This window comes from Aquarana catesbeiana, linkage group LG01, assembly GCF_042186555.1.
Source record: "Aquarana catesbeiana isolate 2022-GZ linkage group LG01, ASM4218655v1, whole genome shotgun sequence".
NCBI lineage: Eukaryota > Metazoa > Chordata > Amphibia > Anura > Ranidae > Aquarana > Aquarana catesbeiana.
The window spans coordinates 631,912,368-631,931,362 of record NC_133324.1 but is presented as its reverse complement, the minus strand read 5'-3'; the positions used below and the strand labels follow the sequence as shown (position 1 = coordinate 631,931,362).

The 18,995-nt window shown below is 46.1% G+C and overlaps 1 protein-coding gene across 3 annotated transcripts in view; it reads left to right on the top strand.

Moving 5' to 3' along the window:
• Positions 1 to 353: 353 nt before the first annotated feature.
• The window catches only part of G3BP2 (G3BP stress granule assembly factor 2), a 74,814-nt gene continuing 56,172 nt past the window's right edge, over positions 354 to 18,995 (top strand). For 2 of the 3 annotated variants that reach the window (XM_073601029.1, XM_073601028.1), the window contains exon 1: positions 354 to 644. The gene's annotated coding sequence lies outside the window, so the exon portion shown is untranslated. Of the gene's footprint in view, positions 645 to 4,436; positions 4,465 to 18,995 lie in introns of those variants that run through there. The other variant, XM_073601030.1, reaches the window with a different exon arrangement.

Sequence of the window (18,995 nt, the reverse complement as noted above, 5' to 3'; positions counted from 1 at the left end):
GAAAATGTAGACTTATTTTGAGCATAAATTCAAACGCCCGCGCGCATGGGGCCTATTTGCTTCATCGTTGTTTTCTGTGCTCTGGTAGTGATTAGTGCGCACACCTCATTACAAAATACCACTTGAACTCGTATTCACATAGACTCTCTCTGTGCAGACACATAATAAACACAACAGTAACACAACACTGAATGACATATTCGTATACACAGTCGAAGTGTGAGTACAATTGATATACCCCACATTCATGCATTGTGCTGTTAGCAGCACTAATATAAATAAAGCTTTTGAAAATGAAAAAAAAAAATCAACAACAAACAAGCAGACGGGTAGCCCCTCCCCGCAGCGCGGTGACGTTGAGGAAGGCGTGGCCACCCGTTACATTGAGCTGGTTGCGGAACACGCACACGCGCGAAGGGTGCTGGGGTTTGATCTCGCGGACTCCGCGCCAGTGACCGAATGCTGCGTCACTCGGGTGACGTCAAGAGCACGAAGCCATAATCCCGCCCTGCAGCTGCCGCCCGTAGCCCGAGGGGTGATCACAACAAAAACAACATTGTGTCGCCGTCGTCGTCGCCGCCGCACGGGGCCCGGGGCTCCTCCTGTGTCCGGGGATCGCGGCCGTCTCGCCGGCTTTGGTTGAGGTGAGTGCGACATTGGTCGGCCTTGTGGGCGCCGTGCGGACTCCCCTCTTCCTGGGAGGGGGGGATGGGTATTGTGTGATATCCTGAGACAGGTATGTTCACCCCTCCCCCCCATAGAGAGGGCTCCGAGCAGGCCAGGAAGTGACATGGGCCACCCCAGGGCTACTCTCTGCTTAGTAATGAAGGGAGCACTGCAAACAATAGGAAAGGCATGGCTTTCTAATGAGCTTTTTGTTGCTGCAACTAGTCTCCTGGATAGTTGGAGTCACTATCATACATAAGGCTCAGCTCATAAACAGCAAAGTATATCTGTAGGCCAAGCTTCTTCTTTACGTTCTGGATATAATGGGGGAGGTTTTTATTGGTTCAGGTGTCCCCATTGGGAAGATTCACCCACTCTATACGTGTTGGTGACCTTTGTCACACCTAGAGAAGCAGCCAAAACAAGTTTAACCACTTCCCTACCTCCCGCCTGTAATGTTACTGCAGGCAAGCTGGCGGTGTAGGCAAAGGGACATTCCTGTACTTCTGGGTTTAGGATGGGCACATGCTTGCCCCCCAGCTGGAACCTGCTATGACTGTACACAGCCGGAGAGTGGTAGCCGCATCTGGCCAATGATTCATGCTCTGAGACCTGTTGATTGGCTGTGACCAATATATATTATTAGCACTGATTACTGTATTAGAGCTGGTTCACACCACAAAAACGCACTCTAGATCCATTCCAGGATGCGTTTCTGCATGCACGTTTTTGATGTGTTTCCTGATGCATTCCAGATTCTTTTTTTTTTTTTTTTTTTTTTTTTTTTTTTTTTTATTGTACTTTCTGGTGTTTTTTATGAGTTCCAGATGTTTTATCACGTTCCAGTGCAGGAAAAATGCAGACTTTTATTTTTTTTTTTCTTCCTGGAACTGACCGCACTGGTGTGAACTATGCCATTGGAAACCATTTAACCTACTTCCCACCTCATCTTCCAGGACAGCTACTTGAGAGATGATTGGCTCCGCCTTCTATAGGAAACACAAATTAGAAGGCCCTCTCCCTTTCCCCTGACCTTCAGTTGTTTTGTGTTTCCAGACCTCCAGGAGTACGCACCGTTATGTTTGTTTCTTTCGTTTGGTCTGGTGACTGTGGTTAGCAGAGTCCTTCCTTTTGGTCTCTCGGCAGCCCCAAGAATCTTTACAAAGGTCATGGTAATTTTTTCGTTTGCAGAAAATTTCAATCGTCCCTTACTTGGACGACTTTTTGATCTTTGCCTGGGTCGGGATCTGCAAGTAGTTCTGCAGACCTTCCAAAGATTGGGTTGGAAAGTCAATCTGCAGAAATCTGCTCTGGTTCCCTCCCAGAGCTGTCTATTTTTTGGCTACCTGATAGACTCAGTCGCCCAAAGAATTTTCTTACCGGAAGAGAAGATCTCCAAGATCCTCTTTTCCTTGCAGAAATTCAGGTGCAGTCCCCAGGCATTCCTGCGTCAGATAATGCAGCTATTGGGCTTGATGACTGCAACAATTCCGGGAGTGCCCTGGGCCCAATTGCATTCTAGATCCCTACAGGCGTTTCTTCTGCTTTGTTGGGATCGCAGAAAGGCCTCTTTAGACCAAGTCCTGCGGCTTCCAGGAGACTATTCGCTCAATCTATCCTGGCGGGTCCAACCGGAGCATCTGCAGGTAGGGAAGGCTTGGGCCCAGCGTTTCCCAGTAAAGATTACCACAGATGCCAGCTTGTGGGGTTGGGGAGCATACTCAGAGGATTAGGCTGCCTGGCACCCTGAGCCTGCCAATCCTCAAACTACAGGGAACTGTTAGCAGTAGGAAAAGCTTTGTTCAGTTTGAAAACCAGGGTTCATGCAAAGGACTTTTTTTTTTTTTTTTTTTTTTGGACAATGCCACGACAGTGGCTTATCTCAACAAGCAGGGGGGTACTCGCTCACTCAGCCTGCTAGGGTTGAGTCAGGAGATCCTTTCCTGGGCAGAGGACGATGTTTCTTCAATCAGGGCAGTCCATATCAGTGGGTCGGCAAATACACTGGCAGAGTAACCGTCACTTCCAGCAGTTGGGAGCTGAACCAGGAAATCTTCTGGGAGTTAGTGGTCAGGTGGGGAATACCCTAAGTGGATCTGTTTGCTTCCGCCCACAACAGGAAGCTTCCAGCTTATTTTTCCCTGGAGAGAGGAGCAAAGTCTCTAGGGACAGATGCGCTTTCTTTCCAGGAGAATTTTCCCCTGGCCTACGCTTTTCCTCCAATTCTGCTATTGCCTCTGGTGCTCTGAAAGATTGTGCAGGATCAAGCAGAAGTGATTGATTGCCCCATGGTGGCCCAGGAGGAGTTGGTTCTCTGCTCTGAGAGCACTCCCAGTAGAGTCCCCCTGGCCCCTGCCAGAGAGGAGGCCTTCTACACCAAGGGCCAATGCTACCCTCGGATTTACCATCTGACGGCTTGGAGGCTGAGCGCCGCATCCTACAATTGAAAGAATGTTCAGCTAGGGTTATTGAGACTATTCTAGACAGCCATAAATTAGTCACAAGGAAGATTTATGGCAAAGTTTGGAGGACCTTTGTAGCCTGGCAAAGAAGGGCTGGGGTAGACTCGTTTTCTATTCCCTATGTTCTGGACTTTTTACAGCGGGGAGTGGAAAAGGGGCTTGCTGTCAGCACTCTTAGGGCAGCAACCTGAACCCTATCTTTGTTCATGGAGAAAAGACTGGCGGAGAAGTCTTTAAGAGATTCCTCTTAGCTAGGGCTAGACGTACACCCAGAGTAGTCAAGCAGGTTCCCCCCCTGGGATTTGTCGTTGGTATTGAACGCCCTTACCAGACCCCCTTTGAGCCACTGCATGACGCCTCTTTAAAATTAGTCACCCTAAAGATGGTTTTCCTTTTGGCGATAACTTCTGGGAGAAGGGTCTCTGATTTAGGTTCTTTCTCGTGTAAAGATCCTTTCTTAAGGATTTTAGTAGTGATCAGGCCTGGTCCTTTGTATTTGCCTAAAGTTTCGTCTGACTTCCACAGATCCCAGAAAGTAGTTCTTCCTAGCTTTTGTTCCTCTCACATGAATTCGGAGGAAGAAAGGTTTGTTTTTTTTTTTAGATGTAAGAAGATGTCTTCTACACTACTTACAAGTTACTAGTGACTTTAGGAAAGATTCCCAACTACTGATTACTTTTAGTGGCCCCGAAAAGGGTTCCAAGGCTTCCAGAGGTTCCATTTCCAGATGGATTAGAGAAGCTTATATGTGAGGCCTACAAATGTTCAGGACAATTCCCTCCTTCCAGAGTTAGGGCTCACTCTATTAGGTCGCTAGCTGCCTCTTGGGCAGAAAAAGCGGGTGCATCATGGGAAGATATTTCTAGAGCTGCTGTCTGGTCCTCCTCTCATGCATTTGTCAGGCATTATAGAGTCCAGATGCTCTCCAGCCAGGACCTCTCCTTTGGAAGGAGAGTACTTCAGGCTGTCGTCCCTCCCTAAGGTATAGATCTTGCTTATCCTCTCAAGTAACTGTCCTGGAAGGTGAGGGGGGAAAACCCCTGTTAGACTTACCGGTAACGGTATTTCCAGGAATCTTTCAGGACAGCATCTATATTCCCACCCTATTCTTGTTTCGCTGGTCCCCTTATTTTAACCTGGTGGTAGTGTATTTGAGTCCCTGTTATTCCTCTTCCGAGTTCACTTTTGGTGGAGCTTTACTTCATCTTCATACAACTGAGGGTCAGGGGAAAGGGAGGGCCTTTTAAATTGTGTCTGATTTGTGTTTCCTGTAGAAGGCGGAGCCAATAATTTCTCAAGTAGCTGTCCTGGAAGATTCCTAGAAATACCTTTACCGGTAAGTCTAACGGGGGTTTTCCGTGTGTTTTTGATGCAGAAATCGCATTTGACTGCATGTGGTGTGAACTGGCCCTTAGTGTCACTGGTGATGGCAGATAGTCAGTCTCCCCCTCCCTCAGAGTTAGTTTCTGATTGTCCGCCACACCATTGCAGTCCCAACTGCCTTTTGTAGTGGTGTACAGAAATGAAAATCTCATATTTCTCGAATCGTCTTCCAGGGCAGCATCCGAGAGATAGGCTCCTCCTCCCTAAAACAGGAAACACATTAGTCCACCATTATAAATTTCACACTCTTACCTGTGTGCCTCAGTTGTTTGTGTTTCCTCCGGACCCACAGGAGCTGCAAGAACGTTTGTTATTTTATTTTCACCTGTCTCTGTGCTTGTTGCAGGAGACCCCCTGCCAGCATCCCATACAGCCCAAGGGGCTTTGGGAGGGCGAGCAGGCGCAGCACTGGGCAACATTGCTCAAAGCCTGAGATTTCGCCCCTACTGAGGGGTCTGCAATCATCCCCCCAGGCTGCAGGAGGACTCTGTCATCCCCACCCCATGCCGCTGTTTAGGCCTGTGTATGCTTCCGCAAGCACCCCCCTCTGGCTTTCCGCAGAATCTGGAGCCCGCCAGGGGGGATGGATACATGCATAGATGGGCGCCCCCGCCGCCGCCGACCGCTGCCGAAAACCTCAGCAGCAGAGGGTCTAGCAGGGAGGGGTTTGCACCTTCTAAATTAGGTCCCTGGTGGCTGCGGCTGTCCCCCCAAACGAATCCGCCGCTCTCCGGGCGGCGCAGCAGCGTCCTCACCGCCACAGGCCGCTACAGGAAGTCGGGGGTGTACCAAGATGGCGCCGAGGAAGTTCCGCTTCCGGGTTGGCGGCCATTTTCCCGTAGTCTATCTACTGCGGAGATAGAGCAGGGACACCTAGGGGCGGGAAGTTTTAAAAAAAAAAAAAAAAGAGAAAGAAAACAGAATACAAATAGCAAATTTGTTCAATACTACCCTTCACTACCAGCACAGTTACTCTACAATACAGCGGCATGTGCAGGTGTGTCCACCAACCTGCACGGGGTCAGCCGGGGGCGGGGCCGGAGCTTATGCAGGAAGCAGATAAAAAGGCCTCTAAGCAGAGGATCCTGGTGGCTGATCATGTCTGACGCTTCCCCACCCTGCCCTGCAGATCCTGCAAATCAGGACAGCTCCAAGGTAAGCCAGAATATTCTTGAATTATCTCTGTCTTAACCTCTTTACTGCCTATCTACAGGCAGTTCCTTTGACCACCTAAACTCACGGGGTTTTTTTTGTTCTCAATGCTCACTTGCAGGCAAAGACCCCTGAGGAAAGGAAGGCTAAAGGCAAAACATGTGCCTCATGCAGCCACAGGCTTTCCCCAGATTGGAAAAAGCCCCTGTGTCAGAAATGCTTAGACAAAATGGTGGCAAAAGAATCACAGGGATTTTTGAAAGACCTGCTCAATTCTTTTAAGAAAGAAATTCAGAGCACCATGGCACCACTACGCTCAGCTATAGAGAAATTAGAAACGCCAGCAAGTGTCGCTCAGGCCAGTATCCCATCTACCAGCGGAACACACATTCCAAGGGAGAACAAGGTACAGGCAGAACAAGAGGTGGATTCAGATGAATCTGAACAATCTGAATCAGAAGTCGGTATCTGTTCAGACTCAGAGGAGGAAGATGACACGACAGACTGCAACCTGTTTCCTTCTGAGGACACAGACAGTCTTCTCAAAGCCATCACTGACACTCTAGGCATTAAAGAACAGAAAACCGCAGAACTCACTATGCATGACAGAATGTACAAAGGGCTCCAGCCCAAGAAGCCAAGAACGTTCCCGGTACACCAAACACTTAAAGACATAGTCAAAAAGGAATGGGAAGACCCAGAGAAAAAGCTTTTCATCCCCGCCACAATCAAACGCAGATACCCGTTTGCGGAAGCAGACACCAAAACCTGGGCTAAATGCCCCAAGGTGGATGCCTCTCTGGCAAAAATCACGAACAAATCGGACTTGGCTTTTGATGACGCAGGTACCCTCAGCGACCCCATGGACAAGAAAATAGAAGCTCTCCTGAAAAGGGCATGGGAAGCAGGGGCGGCAAACCTAAATCCGGCTATTGCTTCCACCTGCACAGACCGAACCTTGCTAATCTGGCTAACCCAGCTGCAAGATCTATTGGAGAACGACACACCCAGGGAGGAACTAATTAAAACCATCCCCACACTAACTAGAGCGGCAGCTTTCTTGGCAGATGCTTCAGCAGAAACTGTCAGAATATCCTCTAGGACCACGCCACTACTAAACTCGGCCCGCAGAGCCCTGTGGTTAAAATCCTGGGGGGGGGATGCACCTTCCAAGAACCGTTTATGTGGCATACCATTCACTGGAGACCTACTGTTTGGTCCCGAACTAGAAACAGTCCTGGATAGGACTGCAGCAAAAAATAAGGGGTTCCCTCAAACCAAGAAGAGACAAGGGAAGGCGCCCTTTCGGCATTTCAAGAAATTCAATAAGCCAGGGGCAAAAAAGCACTGGGGTCAACAAAACAAGAAAGGCAAAGGTGAATTCATCCTCAAGCCTAATACCCAAAAGAACAAAAAACATGACTGCCTTCAGGTGGGGGGCAGATTGGCGGCTTTCTCCCATCAATGGGAGGAGATAACAGAAAACAAATTCATACTGCGCACCATAGCGGATGGTTACGCAATAGAATTCTCCAACCGCCCCCCAACCAAATACTTAGCGACCATGCTACCCAAGGACAGCAATCAAGCAAAGGTGTTTCTAGAATCCCTACAGAAACTATTAGATCAGAAGGTGATTTGTCACGTTCCCCAAGAGAAGGAACAAAAAGGCTTCTACTCACACATCTTCGCAAAAAGAAAACCATCAGGCAAACTAAGGCTGATACTAAACCTCAAACCACTCAACCGAGGAATAAGATACAAGAGATTCAGAATGGAATCTATCTATTCAATCAGGAACATCCTACCGCAGGAGACATTCATGGCAACACTAGACTTACAGGATGCCTACCTACATGTCCCCATAAGGAAGGATCACCAAAAGTTTCTAAGGTTCGCAATCCAGGGGCCAGCAGCTACGCTGCACCTACAGTACACAGCTCTCCCCTTCGGAATCTCCTCAGCTCCAAGAATATTCTCAAAAATAATGGCGGAAGCGCTAAAAGGTCTAAGACAGGAGGGTATTGGAATAATACCATACTTAGACGACCTCCTGTTCTTTGCGGACTCAGCAGCAATCCTAGAAAACAACCTGCGCAAGAGTATGATCTATCTGCAAAACCTGGGATGGTTAATAAACGCAGAGAAATCGCAAATGATCCCAAGCCAGAGAGTAGTGTACCTGGGATACGTGCTGGACTCCAGACTGTCAAAAATTTTCCTAACAAAGGAAAAAGACGTAAAAATGACACAAGCAATTACGTCCCTGCTAAGGAACCATTCCACAACGATCAGGCACGGAATGTCCGTACTAGGACTGATGACGTCTTCCATTCCAGCCATCACCTGGGCACAAATTCACATGCGACCCTTACAGAACTACATTCTGTCCCAATGGGATGGCAGGCAAGCATCCCTAGAAAAATCCATTCCCGTCCCCATCACAGTCAAACAAACACTCTACTGGTGGCTCAACCCACTTCGGGTCATCGAGGGGCGCAGATGGGCTCAAGTCAATCCAGTCAGCATCACCACCGATGCAAGCGCCCTAGGATGGGGAGCCCACATGGAAGGGCGGTTCTCGCAAGGGAAATGGACACCCAAATGGGCACAAGCCTCCTCAAACTTGAGAGAGCTGAAAGCTGTGGGGGAAGCGCTAAAAACCTTCAAGCCAGCATTACAGGGGAAGGATGTAAAGATACAATCAGACAACGCAACGACAGTCGCATACCTAAACAGACAAGGGGGCACAAAATCCCAAAAACTGATGAGACTGACACAATCTATCCTACTGTGGACAGAAGTGAACATAAGATCGATATCCGGTATTCATCTAAAAGGAACAGACAATACAGTGGCAGATTTCCTGAGCCGGAAAACGATAAAACACACGGAATGGTCGCTAAACCAAACAACCTTCACTCAAATCACCCAGAAGTGGGGAATACCCAAAGTAGACCTATTTGCTTCCAGGGCGAACGCAAAATCTCCGATATTTTTCTCCCTGGACCCTACAGATGGCAACAGCGGGGTGGATGCTTTCAACCAAAACTGGAAATGGCATCTGTGCTATGCATTCCCTCCAACTGCCATAATCCCAAAAGTAATCCAAAAAATCAAGGCAGAGAAAACAACAGTAATACTAATAGCACCACACTGGCCCCAGAGAGCATGGTTCAGTCATTTAAAAAATCTCAGCATACAACCTCAGCTGACACTGACAGACCGCCCGGATCTACTGTCACAAGGCCCAGTCAACCATCCGAACCACAAAATCTTGAAGCTCTCGGCTTGGTTACTGAGAGGGTAAAACTCCAGAACAAAGGCCTGTCAGACAGAGTAATCAACACCATCTTAAACAGCAGAAAGCCGGTAACGAGAGCCATCTATGAGAAAATAAGGAAAAAATTTGTTTCTTGGTACGAAGACAGACCAATCTCCAACGGTGGGATAATTCCAATAGTTTTGGACTTCCTACAAGATGGTGCAGACAAAAACATATCACCAAGTACCCTGAAAGTACAAGTTGCAGCACTTTCCTCGGTCATGGATACTAGACTAGCGGAAGACCCGCTGATAAGACGATTCCTCATAGCTCTTAAAAGATCCAAACCAGCCAAATTGTACCAAACTCCCACCTGGGACATGGGCACAGTACTTAAGGGCTTTCTTTCCCCTCCGTTTGAACCTATCGAGGACAGCTCAGACAAAAACCTCACGTTAAAAACTGTGCTCCTTCTGGCCTTAGTATCCGCCAGAAGAGTGAGTGAGATCCAAGCTCTATCTTCAATAGAACCATACTGTCTAATACATCTGGACAAGATAATTCTCTCTCCAGATCCGGCCTTTCTACCCAAGGTCTCTTCTACATTTCACAGAACCCAAAACATCGTCATACCCTCACTTCCAACAACCATGGATAGTAGGAAAAGAAACATTTACAGCAAACTTGATGTAAGGAACACGCTCATAGCGTATCTCGAAAGAACAAAAGAATGGCGTAGAACGACCTCCCTCTTCATCCTCTATGCAGGAATCAACAGAGGGAAACAAGCTTCAAAAAGCACCATCAGCAGATGGATAAGGATGGCCATACAGATTACCTATACGGCACAGAATCTCACTCCACCTAGTGAAATCAGAGCGCACTCAACTAGAGCCTGGGCAACCTCGGCCGCAGAGAAAGCAGGGGCAACTCCGGAGCAGATCTGCAGGGCAGCGACATGGTCGAGCTTCAGTACTTTCGCTAAGCACTACCGCATAGACCAGCTGTCTGACCAAGACCAAGCATTTGGTCGTAAAGTGCTCCAGTCTCTAACCCCACCCTAGTAAGTATTGCTTGATATATCCTCTCGGATGCTGCCCTGGAAGACTATTCGAGAAAACAGAGTTAGGTACCTGGTAACTCTTTTTCTAAGAAGTCTTCCAGGGCAGCACTAGTTCCCACCCTTGAAACAACAAAAACCAGGTACAGAGGGGGAGCCTGCAGCTTACAGGGAATTCCTTCGGTACTTTAACATAACTGAGGCACACAGGTAAGAGTGTGAAATTTATAATGGTGGACTAATGTGTTTCCTGTTTTAGGGAGGAGGAGCCTATCTCTCGGATGCTGCCCTGGAAGACTTCTTAGAAAAAGAGTTACCAGGTACCTAACTCTGTTTTTTTATAATTTTTTTTTTTTTTTTTTTTGTTTTCTACATAGCCAGAAGTCCAAGAGAAAGGTGAGTAGTAGGTCCCAACTCGGGCTCCCAACAAAGGGCCTCACCCTGAAAGGGATACGTCACACCATGAGCCAGGACAAGGAAATCTGGGCTTACCAGGTGTGGTGGGCTGGTTAGCTAAATTTCAGAGCACCACAATATTGAGGCAGTGGTTTCAATTATATACTTGACGCAATATCAACAAAATGGCATAGATATCAATCTCAATAGATGGCTCAACAGGGTCTCTAAAATATATATAATCTATCCATCCACTATCTCAGTAAGTAGACCAGCCGCCCTCCAGAGCATCCAGACCTATGCAAACTCCTTTGCAGATAAAGCTGTGTCTACTTATCTATCCATTTCTGATCCATCTATTGAGATTGATATCTATGCTATTCTGTTGAAATCGCTTCAAGTATATATTTGAAACTACTGCCTCAATATTGTGGTGCTTTGAAATTTAGCTAACCAGCCCACCACACCTGGTAAGCCCAGATTTCCTTGTCCTGGCTCATGGTGTGACGCATCCCTTTTGACGTGAGGCCCTTTGTGGGGAGCCGGAGTTGGGGCCTACTGCTTCCCTTTCTCTTGGACTAATGGGGCCCATGGTGGCAATGTTTCTTGTTTTTAAATGATGCGGCTATGTAGGATGACTGTATATCCATATGATATTGTGTAACTTTAACCACTTACCCCTGAAGAAAAGGGATTATGCAAGCTCTCGAAACGCGTTTGGCACACTGATCTTGGTTGTACCATTGACAGAGAATTTTGGTTATTCATTCTTTCATCATTTTGTATTTACTGTAACCATATCACTTTTGTATAGGTTTTAATTCTGCACCATAACCTTTTAATCTTTCCAGTGAATTAAGTTTCAACTTTTTACACTATCAAATCTTACCTTCATGGAGTTCATGCCCTACAAAGTCCCATTAGAGGATTTTCTTTGTCCAATTGGTTAACAGGGGATGTGGGCATCCTCTCCAAGCCCCTTTCACAGCAAGCAGTATCTTTAATCCCTTTTATTGCTGTTGCAAGGAATTAGGGCTGAAACAACTAATCGTTTAATCGACAACTAATCGATTACTATATTCATATTCTAATCGGCCAATAACATAATGGGGTTTAAAAAAACTAAAATGAGCTCTTTATAGTACAAAAAGAGCAAATAATCGCTACTGTAATTATTTCTTTCACAGTTCTACAGTAAAAAATGAACCCCTTACAGTAGTGATTATCTGCTTTTTTTTTTTTTGTACTATAAAAAGTCTAACTTTGGTTTTTTTAACCCCATTATGTTACTAAACGGCTTACAGTAGACTTGGTTCACATATATGTGTTTTCTTTTCATACATCAGGGGACACAGAGCCATAGTAATTACTATATGGGTTATAGGCCACCTTCAGGTGATGGACACTGGCATGCCCTAAATTAAAAAGTGCACTCCCCATATAACCCCTCCCACTGGTGGGAGTAACCCAGTTTTTCCTCCAGTGTCTAAGGTGTTGGTCATGAGTAAAGATGTGCTGTGCTGAGCTCCACTGGAGCAATCCTTGCTGGTGCTAGCCATGCTGACCGGATCCATTCAAAGTGTCTTTTTTTTGGGGCAAAATTGAATGGTACACGGGCCTCGTAATCCCAAGAAACAAAGTTTTACTGGCAGGGTGCTTTTGCAGGTCCAGGATAGCGGGTTCCCTCTAGGGTCCCCAGCTCCTGAAGGTTTAACGGGACCCACCGTGAAGGGTGAAGATTGGGTCTGTTGGTTTTCCACAGAAAACCCTGCGGCAGGGAAAGGTAAGTGGAGTTTTCTAAGAAATCCCTTTGAATTTTCTTATGAATGTCTCCTTTAAGAAATGTTGTCATGCCTATGTGTCACCACTGGGGGCTGTATTGAGCACTCACCGCCTCACGCTGAGAGAGCATGCTGTGTCAGGAGAGCTGAGATGCTTCTTCCTCCAGGCAGACAACGGGACCTCTGGTAAGCTTGGGGAGGGGGTTCTTCTCCCCACCAATCGCCCCCCTGTGCTGATTGTCTTCCACTTCTCCTTGGGGGAAGAAGCGCTTTAGGTTTTAAAAAAAAAATAAAAAAAAAAAACTGGTACAATCAGCATGCCACTAGGCGGCTTACTAGACCCCCCCCTGCGCCATGCTGCTTCATCCCGTGGGTCCCAGGGACCGGGAGCATGCCGCTCGTGCGGGAAATGCTTCTTTTTGAAAAAATAATGGGAAAGCCGTGGCTAACGGGCGGGGGGGGGGGGGGGGGGTGTCTAAGCGGTGTTGGCGTCCTCAGACGTCCAAACACGAGGAGGCATGGTTTAAAGGCACCATATCTATTGTTGCTGCTGTGGAGGGACACAGGAGCAAAGTGGCATTAGAGGTTGGTGACACAGGCATTCCTTTAACACATTTATTATTGCATCAGGCAGGGCATTGATAAACAGCAGCAGAGCTGGCCTATCGCTCAAGCAGTGCATGTGATTTCGTCTGATGCTACCTCTGCTGTGTGCATCAGGCTACGGTCAGAAGGGGGGGGTAAAACACCCCCAGAAATAGAGCTAAAGGAGTCCTCCTCTAGCTCTGGTAAGCCTACTCATCTCTACAGATGGCATCCTCCCCTGAGAGGGAGTGACTGGTTAGAGTGAGCATCAGGGGCATGAAATGTTTACAGTTGTTTTCAACACTGCAGCCCCTGTGTATTTTACCAAAGGTTCTATTTTTCCTCAGCCATGATGGATTTAAAAAAAAAAAAAAAAAAAAGCTTAGCGAGTTTAATCGCACAGATTCTTTCATTGCCCAGGACCCTCAAATTGGGGGAACTAGGGGCGGGAGAAGACGTCCCCTCAGGGGACCGTGGTGAGGCTGATGACTCCTTCTGAGGTGTCAAATGTGGGAGAACCAGCTGGTTTCAATATCTTGCTGAAGGTCTATTCCACATTTATGCTCCCTTAACTAAGTGTTTGGGTTCGTTGAAGCCTCCTCAGACTGTGCATGATTTTTTCCTGTCCATTTATTGCTGGAAAAGCCTTTTTTGTATCTGAGAAGATTTCCCAGATAAATGTTATTTTCCTCCTAGTTAAGTTTTTACACTTTGTCCTATGGTGGAGGAAATTCACTAAGTACGGTATACTAGCAATTAACGCAGTATATCCTCTGTGAATAAGAACTGTTATTTGGCAGTCAATATTCATATGCTTAGGCATCCGACGAATAAAGTTGTAATTCCTGTTAATGTGTTTTTTTTTTTTTTTTTTCTCTGGCAGATTGAGCAGCCTGGCTGACAGTAATTGCTTAATCGTTGAGGCCAGTTTAACAGGTGTTCTAGGATCTGCTCGGCAGGCCCAGAATTCTGGCAGCTTTAGGCCCCTTTCACACGAGGCGGACTCCGTTTCTACGGAGCCCGCCTCGGTCCGCCGGCTCAGCGGGAGAATTGTCCGTTGATCTCCGCTGAGCCGACGGATGACAGGTCCCTCTCTGCTCACTGAGCGGGGAGGGGCTTGTCAGGCGCCACTGCCGCCTATGGAGGGATCGGATGAAAACGGACAGTCTGTCCGTTTTCATCAGATCTCATCCGATCCGTCAGCGACGGACCTGGATGTAGGGCCATTTGTCTGCTTTTAGCGGATCGGACCGGGTCGAATGTCAGCGGACATTTTTCCACGGACATCCGACACTCCATAGACTAACACGGAGTGCCCGTTCAGGTCCGCCATCAAAACTGACAGGTGGACCTGAACGGTCTGATCGTGTGAAAGGGGCCTTATGCTTGCAATAATGGCTTGTTCTGTTTAGAAAGGTTCTCAGGCAGGTGTTGGCTTATAAACTAGTCAAACGCACAACTGAGATGCCTATGGTGGTTTGTACCTGTACAGCCTGGGAATACCAGGTGCTATACACGGTTCTGTGCACATTGTTGCTAAACACAGCTAAATGCATAAGTGCAGGAATGCATATCAGCGGAGGATAAACTTCCTTTCTCCATGCAGAAACTCCTGGCTAGTCTTCCTTTTTGCGGTAGAACAGCTCATTGAGGTTGTTTGGATAATTCATCCAAAGAAATTCTAGTGTGAAAAGTACCCCCTTTTTTTTTTTCCATTTAAGTAAAGGAGTAAATATATTTTCATTTTTAAGCTCCTTCTTTTGTGCCAGGGACATCAGCCTCCAGGCAGTCACGATGGCTTCCGCCATCAGGTTCAGTAGGTAATCCTGAGGGTTAACCCCAGGGACAAGAAGAGGTCTTGGGGAGGAAAACCTACAAGATACTGTAGCCTCCTTATCAGGAGGCGCCCCGCTAGCTCAATAGGGGGGAATTCTTCTGCAGTTCTCATGGATCTGACAGGAAGACGAATGAGGGACTTCCTCAGTAGATCAAATCTGGAGTTCCAAGAGTTCCCGTCTCGTTGTGTATTTTTTTTTTTTTTTTTCTCAGATCAAACGTTCCTAAGGATCCAGAGAAAAAGAAGTCTTTTTCTCTTCGCATGGAATTTAACGGATCATTAGTCTCCTTTCTACAAGGGGGAGAACTGGCGTCTATCGACATAAATGATGCTTATCTCCATGTGCCGATCTTCCCTGCTCAAAAGAAATTTCTATGCTTCGAGGTAGAAAATCTTCATTTCCAGTTTATAGCTCTAACTTTTTGGGCTAGCTACTGCACTTCAAGTGTGTATAAAGATCCTGGCTCCTCCTTTAGCCAGGTTAAGGGCTCAAAGTATAACGATACTAGCCTACTTAGATGATCTACTCTTGATAGATCAATCGGTAGCCCGTTTAAACCAAGGTCTGGTTACCGCAGTCAGCTACCTGGAATACTTAGATTGTATCCTTAACTTGGTAAGATCCTCCTTAAAACCATCAAGGAGATTGCAGTACTTAGGGCTGATTATAGCTACAGTCCACTAAGAGGTATTTTTACCCCAGGAAAGAATCGGTTCCTTAAAGGAACTGATTTGGTGGGTCAAAACAAAGAGAAATCCTTCTATTTATCTTTGCATGTGTTTATTGTGAAATATGGTGGCTTCTTCGAGGCTGTTCCTTATGCGCAGTTCCATTCAAGTCTGCTGCAAAGCAGTACCCTGTCAATGTGGAACAAGATCCAAACTCTGAACTTCCCGTTGCGTTTATCCGTCAAAGTGCGTCAGAGCCTCAATTGATGGTCGATATCCAAGATTCTTCAAAAAGGAAGATCCTTTCTACCAGTTACCTAGAAAGTGGTAACAGATGCCAGCCCTTGGGCTGGGGAGCAGTCCTGGAAGAAGCGTGCGTCCGTCCGAGGGACATTATCCAGACTAGAGATGTTTTTGCCCATCAATATTCTAGAAGATTCGGGAAATACGCCTGGCCCTGGAGGCCTGGACGCTCAGACTATAAAATTATCCTGTCAGGATCCAATCCAACAATGCCACAGCTGTGGCTTATAGCCATCACAAAGGGGGCACGAGAAGTGGTGCGGCCCAGAAAGAGGTGAATTATTTTTCTGTCTTGGGCAGAAAGCAACTTTCCTTGTCTGTCAGCAATTTTCATTCCAGGAATGGAGAATTGGCAAGTGGACTACTTGAGTCGCCGACTATTGTTTCTGGGAGAATGGTTCTTCACCCTGGCATCGTTCTGTCAATATGCCAAGGATGGGGATTTCCGGACGTGGGTCTATTGGCGTCTGGTTTCAGCAACAAGATCGACAACTTTGTGTCAGGGGATCCAATGGCATACGAAACAGATGCCTTGGTATTTCAATGTGATCAGTTTTCACTGATCTATGCTTTCTCTCCTGTTCTCCTTCCGCACCTTCCTCGCAGGATCAAGCAAGAAGGGAAGGAGGTGATTCTTGTGGCCCAGCAGATCTTGGTTTGCCAAAATCATAAAGATGGTGGTAGGGGACCCTTGGTCCCTACCACTGTGGCCAGACCTTCTTTCGTAAGGTCTGGTATTCCATCCTTCCTTACAAATGCTAAGTTTAATGGTTTGGCTATTGAGACCCACATTCTAAAATAAGACGTGGGCTGTCAGCTTCAGTAGTTTCTACTTTGGTTAATGCTAAGAAGTCAGCCTCCAGTGTCATATACTAATGAATCTAGAAGGCATATGTCTCCTGGTGTGAATCCAGGGATTGGCACCCCAGGAAATATGTCATAGGTAGGATCATTGAATTCCTACAGATAGTACTCAAGGCCAGCTTTATTTTTAATCCTTTCAAAGGCCAGATGTCGGCCTTATCGGTCTTTCTTTTCAACGTCCACTTGCTTCTCATTCTCTGGTTCGTAACTTTATTCAGGGGGTAACGCGAATTAATCCTCCAGTTTGGTCACCCCTGAACCATTGGGACTAAATTTTAGTCCTGTCGGCTTACAGAAGCAGCCTTTTGAACCAATACGGAGATATTCCCTTGGTTCTCTTGACGGGGAAAAATAATTTTTCTTGATTGCCATATCTTCTGCAAGAAGAGTAACACAGTTGGCTGCTCTTTCTTGTAAAGAGCCACATTGGTTGTTCATAAGGATGAGGTTGTATTGCGGCCTCATCCTGAATTCCTACCGAAGGTAGTATCAGGGTTTCATTTAAACCAGGATATTCTGCCTTCATCTTTTTCCAGAACCTCGTTTCTGTGGAAGAAAGATCACTACATTCTCTTGATGTGGTGAGCGGTCAAGGTCTATTTGAAAGTGACCGTTCAGATTCGTAAAACAGATGTTTTGTTTGTATTGCCAGACGGTCCTAAAAGAGGACAGGCAGCATTGGAATCTACTATATCTAAATGGATTCGTCAAGTGATTGTTCAAGCTTAATGGTTTAAAGAGGAAAATTCCTCCTTTTCATATTAAAGCGCACTCCACCAGGGCTGTTAGTGCCTCTTGGGCCGTGCATCACCAAGCCTCCATGCCTCAGATCTGCAAGGCAGCAACTTGGTCTTCAATACATACATTTACCAGATTCTATCAAGTAGATGTAAAAGGTCATGGGGATATTGCCTTTGGGCGCAGTGTACTGCAGACTGCAGTATAAGTCCGCTGGTCTCTTGGTGCCCTACTTTTGTTGTCTCCCTCCCTTCAGTTGGCATTGCTATGGGACATCCCATATAGTAATTACTATGGCTCTGTGTCCCCTAATGTATGAAAAGAAAATAGGATTTTTAAAACAGCTTACCTGTAAAATCCTTTTCTTTGAAGTACATCAGGGGACACAGAGCCATAGTAATTACTATATGGGTTATAGGCCACCTTCAGGTGATGGACACTGGCACGCCCTAAATAACCCCTCTCACTGGTGGAAGTAACTCAGTTTTGTAGAAAAAGCAATACACTTGTATACCAAAGAAGGGAGGGACCTCTGTGTCCCCTGATGTACTTCAAAGAAAAGGATTTTACAGGTAAGCTGTTTTAAAAATCCTATTTTCTTTTCATACAACAGCTTACCTGTAAAATCCTTTTCTTTGAAGTACATCAGGGGACACAGAGGTCCCTCCCTTCTTTGGTATACACGTGTATTGCTTTTGCTACAAAACTGAGTTACTCCCACCAGTGGGAGGGGTTAATTAGGGCGTGCCAGTGTCCATCACCTGAAGGTGGCCTATAACCCATATAGTAATTACTATGGCTCTGTGTCCCCTGATGTACTTCAAAGAAAAGGGATTTTACAGGTAAGCTGTTTTAAAAATCCTATTTTTTGGTGCTTTTTGCAGAAAGTCACTACAGTTCATTTACATGGCTTCCTATGGAAAACGTTCACATCTGTGTGCTTTTTTTCAGCCACTGCGTATTTGGAAAGGGCCAGGGACGTTTTTTGAACGCAAAACAATGCTTTCTTGGTTCAATATGCTTCAATGGAGAATCTGCAGAAAAGCATGTCATGGGTTTTTGCAGCAGTTTGTGTTTTTTAATCTACCCGACAACAAATTGGTAAAAAAACCCCTGCAAAATCACGTGTGCAAAAATCAAAACGCACAGCAAAAAGCGCTGCAGAAACAGATCAACGTGTGTACTGAGGCTTGTGCTGGCCACACGGATTAATTTTCAGACGAAAAATCTTTGTACATTCGTTGAATGAAAGCATGTTTCAAATTTTCCCTTGTTTTTAACATTCTGTTTTTAAAACCAATGTCATTTCTGAACGAAAACCACATACACTGTCTGAAAATTCCTTTGACCAAGAAGTTTTTCGATTTCCAAATTTTCCCATCACTGTGGTTGAAAATGAACGTCGATTTGACCCCACTAACGATTAGGCCCCATGTACGCTGCTGCTAAACGGACGTTCAGAGGCAGTTGAACACTTTTTTTTTTTTTTTTCCAACTGCCCCTGAACTCATTCAATGTTATCTTATGTGTGTGTACATGTACACAGGTTTGTTTTTAGGCAGTTGCATTTAAAGGCCTTTTTTTGAAGGCAAAAAATTGAGTTCAGACACCAAACGCTTTTAAACGCAGTAACACGCGTTTAGCAGTGTTTCATTTTATAGGCGTTTTTTGTCATTTTGGTTTGGCCATTTAAAAAAAAAAAAAAAAATTTCTAAACGCAGCACAACGAACGTTTTAAACGTGAGTCACTATCTGTCAAGTTAAATCGTTCAGGAGAGGTTGTAAAAAACGTCCCGTGTACATGAAGCCTTAGAAAATCGAACAAACGTTCTTA